The 11,147-nt window shown below is 47.4% G+C and overlaps 1 long non-coding RNA gene across 1 annotated transcript in view; it reads left to right on the forward strand.

Moving 5' to 3' along the window:
- Nucleotides 1-3,180: 3,180 nt before the first annotated feature.
- LOC142905732 (uncharacterized) overlaps nt 3,181-11,147 on the forward strand; it is a 52,836-nt gene continuing 44,869 nt past the window's right edge. Inside the window, exon 1 of the long non-coding RNA XR_012929754.1 lies at nt 3,181-3,866. This is a non-coding gene — a long non-coding RNA (uncharacterized LOC142905732). The remainder of the gene's footprint in view (nt 3,867-11,147) is intronic.

Below are 11,147 nucleotides of genomic sequence, written 5' to 3' on the forward strand. Positions count from 1 at the left end.
CTGTAGGGGCAAGTGCTGTTAGCGAGCACCTATGAAGGCCGGAACGGTACACGAGGGGGTGGGTGGCCAGCACCACGCCCGACCGCCTTTGTCTCCCTAGTGGCGATGTTTACACACCGCACCAGGTACTCATTTGAGGCTGAGTCGACCTAGGGGAGGCCCAGGACCGGTAGAAGTACAAAGTGCACAAGGACAATACATTTCTGCCAAAATGCAAACTTGGGTCAAGGCGGCAAAACAACAACGACAACAACAACAGTCCCAGACTACACCAAGACAACAACAACAACAGTCCCAGACCACACCAAGACAACAACAACAGTCCCAGACCACACCACGACAACAACAACAACAAAAGTCCCAGACCACACCACGACAACAACAACAGTCCCAGACCACACCACGACAACAACAACAACAACAGTCCCAGACCACACCAAGAAAACAACAACAACAGTCCCAGACCACACCAAGACAACAACAACAACAACAGTGCCAGACCACACCAAGACAACAACAACAACAACAGTCCCAGACCACACCAAGACAACAACAGCAACAGTCCCAGACCACACCAAGACAACAACAACAACAGTCCCAGACCACACCAAGACAACAACAACAGTCCCAGACCACACCAAGACAACAACAACAACAGCCCCAGACCACAACAACAACAACAGTCCCAGACCACACCCAGACAACAACAACAACAGTCCCAGAGCACACCACGACAACAACAGTCCCAGACTACACCAAGACAACAACAACAGTCCCAGACCACACCAAGACAACAACAACAGTCCCAGACTACACCAAGACAACAACAACAGTCCCAGACCACACCAAGACAACAACAACAGTCCCTGACCACACCAAGACAACAACAACAGTCCCAGACCACACCAAGACAACAACAACAACAGTCCCAGACCACACCAAGACAACAACAACAACAGTCCCAGACCACACCAAGACAACAACAACAGTCCCTGACCACACCAAGACAACAACAACAACAGTCCCAGACCACACCAAGACAACAACAACAACAGTCCCAGACCACACCACGACAACAACAGTCCCAGACCACACCAAGACAACAACAACAGTCCCAGACCACACCAAGACAACAACAACAACAGTCCCAGACCACACGAAGACAACAAGAACAACAACAACAGTCCCAGACCACACCAAGACAACAACAACAGTCCCAGACCACACCAAGACAACAACAACAACAACAGTGCCAGACCACACCAAGACAACAACAACAACAACAGTCCCAGACCACACCAAGACAACAACAGCAACAGTCCCAGACCACACCAAGACAACAACAACAACAGTCCCAGACCACACCAAGACAACAACAACAGTCCCAGACCACACCAAGACAACAACAACAGCCCCAGACCACAACAACAACAACAGTCCCAGACCACACCCAGACAACAACAGTCCTAGACCACACCACGACAACAACAACAGTCCCAGACTACACCAAGACAACAACAACAGCCCAAGACCACAACAACAACAGTCCCAGACCACACCCAGACAACAACAACAACAGTCCCAGAGCACACCACGACAACAACAGTCCCAGACTACACCAAGACAACAACAACAGTCCCAGACCACACCAAGACAACAACAACAGTCCCAGACTACACCAAGACAACAACAACAGTCCCAGACCACATCAAGACAACAACAACAGTCCCTGACCACACCAAGACAACAACAACAGTCCCAGACCACACCAAGACAACAACAACAACAGTCCCAGACCACACCAAGACAACAACAACAACAGTCCCAGACCACACCAAGACAACAACAACAGTCCCTGACCACACCAAGACAACAACAACAACAGTCCCAGACCACACCAAGACAACAACAACAGTCCCAGACCACACCACGACAACAACAGTCCCAGACCACACCAAGACAACAACAACAGTCCCAGACCACACCAAGACAACAACAACAGTCCCAGACCACACCAAGACAACAACAACAACAACAGTCCCAGACCACACCAAGACAACAACAACAACAACAGTCCCAGACCACACCACGACAACAACAACAGTCCCAGACCACACCAAGACAACAACAACAGTCCCAGACCACACCACGACAACAACAACAACAGTCCCAGACCACACCACGACAACAACAACAGTCCCAGACCACACCAAGACAACAACAACAACAACAGTCCCAGACCACACCACGACTACAACAACAGTCCCAGTCTACACAAAGACAACAACAACAACAGTCCCAGACCACACCACGACAACAACAACAACAACAGTCCCAGACCACACCAAGACAACAACAACAGTCCCAGACCACACCACGACAACAACAACAGTCCCAGACCACACCAAGACAACAACAACAGTCCCAGACCACACCAAGACAACAACAACAGCCCCTGACCACACCAAGACAACAACAGTCCTAGACCACACCAAGACAACAACAACAATCTCTGACGGCACCAAGGCAACAACAACAAATCGATCACCTGGCACAGCATCTGAAACAATTTCGCAACGTGTTCAATTCCGCCCCCACCCTCGACCCCATCCGCTTGTGCGTTCACTCTCTGGCAGCGTGAACGCGTTCATCGCTGTTCACTCCCTCAACGGGACGCGTGTGTTGGTGGTGGTGGCTCGCTAAAGGGCCGCCCATAAATGACGTCACGCGATTTTGGACGAATTTTACCCACCCCTCGTCACACGGCGTCACAAAAAGTCAGATTACCCCTCGAAAATATGACGTCACAAAGCTCTGCCTCCCCCCCCCCAAAAAAATATAAAACATGCTTCAAATCGCTTTAAACTATTGTCATTGTAGTGCGTATTTAATGTGGCGCTGCACACTCTGATGTTGTAGGAGAAAACATTTATTAAAAAGTCTATTTAATTAAGTAGAACGTGTTGTCTATATTTATTTAAAGTTGCGCATTTTGATGTGACGTCACATTTCTCAACCCCCCCCCCTCTCGTCACACATCGTCACAATTGTCTGACCCCCCCCCCCTCCTAGGTGCGTGACGTCATTTATGGACGGCCCCCAACAGCACTTGCCCCTACAGTCTGTTAAGGCTATACGGGGGGGGGGGGGGTCTTTGTCTTTGGTGGCGGTGGGGTAAAGAGTATGGGCGACTCTCCCACCCTTGCTCACGACCCGCCTGGCCAATCGTGGAAGAGTAGGCCAATGGCCCTCTTGCCAAAGGGGCTCCGCTAGACCTCCCTCGTTCAGCGGAGGCCGCTTCCGCCAGCAGGCGCACGAGAAAAGTAATTTCAGGGCTGCGCCTTTGTATTATATCGATATAACATAATTTTTTGGGGGGTTAAATCGCGTACGCAGAACAGAACCACGGAACCTGTCACGTGGACTCAGTACCCCGAGTGATCGCAGTAGCGGTGATTCACCGCTCCCGCTAACTCCTGAGATCCATAGACTCGCATAGAGACCCACAGACTCACACACAGAGAGACCCGAATCACCCCTCCCCCCTGCATTATGGATGTGTTAAAATGTTAATGAATATCATCACCCTTGGGCCTCCCCATCATCCGGGACTCACGGGCTGCCCTTCTTCGGCAATGCTGATGCTTTGCCAGCAGATGGGAGTCAAGTATAGGCCAACTGGTGTGGCCGATGTCGATGTAGAGCGAGCAACAGCTGCGATGTTACACCGAGTTGGTTGACGGGCCACGTGATGTCGTCAGGAGTTAGCGGAGTTGGTGAATCACCGCAGCTGTGACGATGCCTCCTACTCCTTCGTGTTTGTGCCTCGGGCAGTGAATGGTTATACGTAACGTGGTCTGCTCTGGGTAAGTCTATGGGTTTCTGTGTGAGTCTATGGGTCTCTGTGTGAGTCTATGGGTCTCTGTGTGAGTCTATGGGTCTCTGTGTGAGTCTATGGGTCTCTGTGTGAGTCTATGGGTCTCTGTGTGTGTCTATGGGTCTCTGTGTGAGTTTATGGGTCTCTGTGTGTGTCTATGGGTCTCTGTGTGAGTCTATGGGTCTCTGTGTGAGTCTATGGGTGTCTGTGTGTGTCTATGGGTCTATGTGTGAGTCTATGGGTCTCTGTGTGAGTCTATGGGTCTCTGTGTGAGTCTATGGGTCTGTGTGTGTGTCTATGGGTCTCTGTGTGAGTCTATGGGTCTCTGTGTGAGTCTGTTGGTCTATGTGTGTGTCTATGGGTCTCTGTGTGTGTCTATGGCTCTCTGTGTCTATGGGTCTCTGTGTGAGTCTATGGGTTTCTGTGTGTGTCTATGGGTCTATGTGTGAGTCTATGGGTCTCTGTGTGAGTCTATGGGTCTCTGTGTGAGTTTATGGGTCTCTGTGTGAGTCTATGGGCCTATGTGTGAGTCTATGGGTCTCTGTGTGAGTCTATGGGTCTCTGTGTGAGTTTATGGGTCTATGTGTGGGTCTATGGGTCTCTGTGTGAGTCTATGGGTCTCTGTGTGAGTTTATGGGTCTCTGTGTGAGTCTATGGGTCTATGTGTGTGTCTATGGGTCTCTGTGTGAGTTTATGGGTCTCTGTGTGAGTCTATGGGTCTATCTGTGAGTCTATGGGTCTCTGTGTGAGTCTATGGGTCTCTGTCTTCTTCGTGTGGCTGATGTCGATGTAGCGAGAGCAACAGCTGCGATGTTACGCCGAGGTGGTTGACGGGCCACGTGATGTCGTCAGGAGTTAGCTGAGTGGTGAATCACCGCAGCTGTGACGATGCCTCCTACTCCTTCGTGTTTGTCTCCCGGGCTACTGAGTCCACGTGACACATTACGTGGTTCCGTTCTACTTGGTAGTGACCACAGTCTCTGCAGCACTGCCCGGTGATGTGTCTTTAATTTCCCATCTGTGCATCACCACCACCATCACCACCACCATCATCACCATCACCACCATCATCATCACCATCATCATCACCATCACCATCTGCTGCTATCATGGATGCGCTACAGGGGCTGTGGTCCCTGAAGCTTCTCGGAAGATCGAAGGCCAGGGATCGACAGCGTCGTCGCGTCTGACTTCTGGCGCCTTTTGCTCTCATCTTTGAGTTTTTGATTTGCTAAGTGGTGGGTGGTGGTGGTTTTTATTGCGTCTCATCTGCGTAAGGGACCGGCTAATTGGTGCTGCGGCGTTGCGTGACGCAAGCGCACGAGAGACGCTTTAGGAAATGAAATTGTGATATTTTGTCGTTCAAATTGAGTCTCGTTTACGACCGTCGACCGTGAGCCCAGCTGACTGCACTCCTCATGTGCGAGACTGACGATCTGTGTCGGTCTTTGTTGTTGTTGTTGCTGCTGCTGCTGCCTGTGGCTCACGCAGTCCGACGGATCGCGCCCCCCCCCTTCCTCCCTTCCACGTGTACAAGAGGTTCTTTCGGTGAAGTCACGTCGATAGAAATAAATATATATTTAAAGGAAGATTAATTCTTTAAAAATAAATTGAAAATAATAAAAGCCAAATAACCCACGACGTTTCGATAGCAAGACAAGCGGCCTTCATCAGGCGGAGAGAAAAGAGTAGTTTCTGAACCTAATTATTTCTTGTGAGAATAGATTTTCCCCTTTTTTGCTCGCAACAAAACAGTTGTGTGAAGATGTTCAAACACCAAACCGCGAAACCCTTTTACAAGGAATCATTGCTGCATTAACCACAATACTTGGGGTCAGAATGCACACAAAATGTAATGCTTCTTATTTTTGCTCTTGGAAAAATAATAATAATAACTGCTCAACCTCGAGTTGCAAATGCTCTTGGCACGTGCATTGTGTTGGTTATTGTTGGCATTTTTGGCGTTGCTCCCTCGTCGATCACTGGTGGTGAGACAAGGTAATCTAGAAGTCTGCTTCTGTCGCTGCTGTAGGTAGGCCCATCAGTTTCAAAGACAATGCCAGTATACGTCTCGATTTAAAGCTTTCGTGACCGCAGGAATTAATTCAAATTCTCTTGGGTCTTTCGGTAAAGTCACGTAGATGGGTTCAAATGAAATAACAACAACAAAAAAATACTAGATTTAACTTCTAGTTTTAGCAAAATGAAAACTACTAGATTTTTGTACGTATTTTTTTGTTATTTTCTTTGAACCTATCTACGTGACTTTACCGAAAGAGCCAAGATAACAATGCCAGTATATTATTATTATTATCAGAGCGTGTTTGTTTTCATGTTCACCGCAATGTAGCTACTTATGCTACGAGGATCATGAGGCAACTGCCTGAAAGCGGGGGGCGTCAAGCTGGGGGGCGAGTGGGTGACGAGGCTGCATGATTCCGTGGGCTATTTTATCATTTCTACGAGACCTTTTTGCCAGTATCCAAAAATGATGAAAAGTAAGAAAAGGTTATACTCTCTCGGCTTGTCGGTTTGCACGTTTTGCCACAGGTATGTGTGGTTAATGCAATACTTTGATGCCTTAGCAAAAGGTAGCTCATTGATGTTTGAACGTCTTAACGTAATTGCTGTTTTATTGCTAGAAAGGGCTAATAGCTATTCTTAGAAATAAAATAACCACTCGAAAATGGTAACGTCGTTTTTATGTCTGTGACTGCGCGACTGTTACTTGCGAGCTCCATTCGGCTTTCCAATCATCATCATCATCATTAGAGTTAAAATTGTTAGCTATGTTTATACATGCATACATAAAAATGTCAATTTTTTTTATGTATGCATATTTATAAAAGACCGAAACAGGAGGATTTCTCCTGAAATCTGGCTGTCGCCTGATGGTGCTAGTTGCAATTACGGGCGAAACGTCGTGCTCGAATTGAGTATTTACTCTCCAACACAACCGGTTAGTGCTCTGCTAGTAACGAATTGGCACGTTCTGTTTACGTGACAAACCTTACTAGTTGGCTGCGTCGGGTGGTGGCGGGTTTCACGACACATTTATATATTTACGCGATCTAACCCAAAAAAACCTCTATCATGGATGATATTTCTCGCGAAAGTCCTACTACTATTACTACCACGTGTTAGACCGACTAACCTCAATGGGAGGATACTTTTCTTGAAAGCGGTACACGAATTGTAAACTGTAAATGTTGTAATACGTAGCAGGCTTTCGGGAGCAATATCATCCATGATAGAGGTTTTTTTTGGGGGGGTTGGATCACATAAATATTTACATCGCGTGAATGTGCACGCGATCTCAGCCTAATATGCATCTAAATGTTCCGATGGGTTTACTCTCCAACACACGGGTGTGGTGTTGGACTAGTAACGAATTGGCACGTTTCGTTTACGTGACAACTCTATACTAGTTTAACACGTAGGCTTTCGCGACCAATATTATTGATAATAATTGGTTTTTGGGTTAGATCGCGTTATTTATAAATGTGTCGTAACCCTCCACCACCCGACATGGCCGATGATGCTGGATGTAATTACCAGCGAAACGTCGTACTCAAACTGTAAATGTTGTGGATTCACTCTTCAACACACCGGTGGGCTGAAGTAGTGAACTATTTGTCTTTTGTCAACGTGACACTTTTTTTGCTGATTGGCCGTGTCGGGTGGTGGAGGGTTACGACACATTTATAAATAACGCTATTTAACTCAAACACCTTTATTATGAACACTATACTAACCGGCTGTGTTGGTTGGATGGCGGGGTTGACGGCACATTTATACTCAGGCGATCGAACCCACAAAAAAACCCCTCTATTATGGGTTGTGTATGTATATTCTTGGTTCCATTGGTAAAGTCACGTAGAAGGGAAATAATAAAACAATTAAAAATAAAACTACATAATAAATATTGTGTATGTATGTTGTTGGTTGGTTCTGGCCACAACACTCACGCCCCAAGCAGTCTGTGCACGCTATGCACGGTGGGAAGGGAGAGGGACCTTCATCATTGCAGAGCGGCGGTTCTTAAACTTTTACTGCGGCTTTAATACCCCCTTTGGTTCTCATTCGTAAATTTGTTTTATAATGTTAATAGGGTTTGATGAAACAAAATAAGTTGTAACCAACGTGCCCGTGCTCAGTTTCCCTGTTTAATGATTTACCTTCTTATAAAAAATAAAATCTGTCCGTGTCTCGCTAACCCCCAGAGAGGGCCTGTCGCATTCCCAGGGGGTGCGTGCAGCCCTAGGCTAAGAGAAAGAACGCAACTGCTATAATAAAAGGGGTTTTCCCACTTTTTTCTGGCAACAAAACTGAAACCTTTTTACAAGGATTCATGTTACTGCATTAACCACAATACCTGCAGTAAAAATGCAAACAAAAAACATACTGTGATAATATGATGCATTGTCCTTGAGACTGATTGGTCCACACCAAGGGACGGCTTTCTTTTGAGCCTCGACCCAATTGGTGCTCGACCAGATGACGCCAAAAGGCGTACAGCTCAAAGACAATGCACTCTCAAAGTAATGAGGGCTCGGGTGAGCATTTACATCATTATACCTCCTTTGCCAGTACCAAAATATAATAATAGGGTCTAATGACAGTCTCGTCCCTTCACCTGATGAAGGCCGCTTGTGTTGTGGCCGAAACGTCGTGATTTTTGTTATTTTATTTTTTACCTACGTGACTTTACCCAATAGAACCAAAGAGTATGGATCATTGCAGTCACGAAAGCTTTAAATCTAGAATCTAATGATATAGATGCTCACCCCGAGCCCTCATTACTTTGATAGTGCATTGTCTTTGAGCTGTGTGACGCCTTTTGGCGTCATCTGGTCGAGCACCAATTGGGTCGAGGCTCAAAAGAAAGCCGTCCCTTGGTGTGGACCAATCAGTTTCAAGGACAATGCCACATATATTATCATAGTACGTGTTTTGTTTTACATTTTGACTGCAGGTATTGTGGTTAATGCAGACATAAATACTGGTAAAAAGGTTTCAGTTTTGTTGCCAGAAAAAAGGGGAAAAGCCCTATTATTATATTTAGGTACTGGCAAAGGAGGTCTAATGATGTAAACGCAACTGCTGTAGAGGCACGCGTCATTTAGACAAGGCACATCGGTAAGCTGTTGTACAAATTCGTGTTTCATGTTCTTCGGTTATACCGACGACAACCACGGCATCATCTGTATAGTTCCGTAACACTGCGAGTTGTTCTTGCGAGGCGTAAGGGAATTGTGAGGTGTGCCGCGTGACCTGGGCCTGTTGTTAAGATGGTGGGTGTCTGCGAGCGCACCTGTACATGCATGTGCACGTACACATAAGCAACAACACTAATAATCTACACTTGCAAAGCGTTGGTCGCCCGTAGGTCGCAAAGTTCTGCATGGAGCTAAAAACAAATAACATTTTACGAAGGCAAAAACCAAAACTCATAAACGCTCGCAAGTAGAATAAATCGCCCAAGGGAAGAATATTTTTTTTATTAATACACACAACATATGAATACATATAAACAAATATTAAGATATGAAATAAAATATTAATATATAGAAAAAATAATAATACATAGCAAACATTTGAAGCAATAGAAAAAATATATATTTATTAATATATAGAAAGATATATTAAGGACAGGTATTAAAGGCACTTGAAGAACATATGCGCCTCAAGGCGCGGTCCTTCCATAGGGAAAAGGCATTTGGGAGTAGATGCCCACTCATTTTCGGATTAATACTGGTAGGAACCTCGTGGTTACACCAGCCCACAGGGGATTATTGTGTCCGTCCGTCCGTCGTGCATCCAAAAATGGGAGGGGTGGGGCTGGGTGGAGAGGGGAGGGTGGGGAGGGGCTGGGTGGGGACGGTGGGGCTGGGTGGGGAGGGTGGGGCTGGGTGGGGGGTGGGAGAGGTGGGGCTGGGTGGGGAGGGGCTGGTCACCCCGTGGTGCCCTTATAAAACTCAACGTTTAACCTACTCACACCGGCTTGTGCCCACCCTAGCAGTCGGGCATATTGTGCGGAATACACCACGTGGTGGTGCCGCCGTTGACCCTGGCCATTGACCGAGCAACCCAACGTTCCTTACCAGCTTCCTACGCAGGAGAATGTGTTCTGAAAAACAATTTTGGACTGATTCCGAACGGTGTCATCACTCGACTCTGTGCCACCATGACCTTCTAAGCCTCCAGGACACGTAACAATCATTAAGCGACGTGAACCCATCGTAAAATACACTTACAAAAATACATTCTGAAAAAAAAACTTCTTTAAGATCTCAACAGTTTGTAATTCTGAAAGGGTGTCAACCCAGTGGCGACAACTCATGCCTCGCAATCAAGAAGGGATTGCTGGGTTCGTCTCGAGAACCCGTGTATATTTGTGCGTGCAGTTTGCTGCAGCGTGTCAGTAAGTGCGCAAGATTGTATGATCTCCTCCTGTTCTGCACTGGGGTTGTAGCTGGGCATCCATTGCGCTCGCTAACGGCACTCCCCCTAATGTCTGTTCAGGCTATATGGTGGATCTTAGTTTTTGGCCACGGTGGCGAGATATTAACTACCTCTTCTGCTATACAGGAGGTCCTGGGTTTGATCCCGACCCGGACGCCTGCTGTATATTTGGAGTGGAGGGGAGCTGTGGCGCAGTGGTTAGCGTGTTAACGCAACGACCCCTGCCACCCGAGTTCGATTCCCGCTCACGGTCAACACCAGGCACGAACATCTCTCCCAGGTCGAATCAGCCTCCAATGAGCGCCGGCGTTTACGCACGTCGGCGCTCGGAAGACAAAGGCGGCCGGGCGTGGTGCTTTCCACTCAATCCCTTCGTGTGTCATCTCAGCCTTCATAGGCCGCGACTCGCTAACAGCACTTGCCCCAGCAGTCTGCGCAGGCTATACGGGGGGTGGGGAGGCTTTGTCTTTGTGTGTGCGGGGATCTCTGCGCGAGTCCACGAGTCTCTGTGGTCTTTCTTCACGAGGCAGTCGCGTGCAACGATTTATTCGGACAACGAGCTCCACGTGCTACTCTGCCCTGTGCTTCTCTTCCGGGATGTGACCGCGGTCTCCACACACTGCCTGGGGAGAGAATTTTTATTTGATTTTATTTCGCCAATTGTACAGCACCACCACCACCATCATCATGATCAGGTATCACATCATCATCATCATCACCACCACCACCATCATCATCATGATCAAGTATCACCGCATCATCATCACCACCACGATCATCATCATCAAGTATCACCGCATCATCA

Source organism: Petromyzon marinus, chromosome 58 (assembly GCF_048934315.1).
Source record: "Petromyzon marinus isolate PM22_M1 ecotype Great Lakes invasive population chromosome 58, UKy_Petmar_22M1.pri1.0, whole genome shotgun sequence".
NCBI classification, from domain to species: Eukaryota; Metazoa; Chordata; class Hyperoartia; order Petromyzontiformes; family Petromyzontidae; genus Petromyzon; species Petromyzon marinus.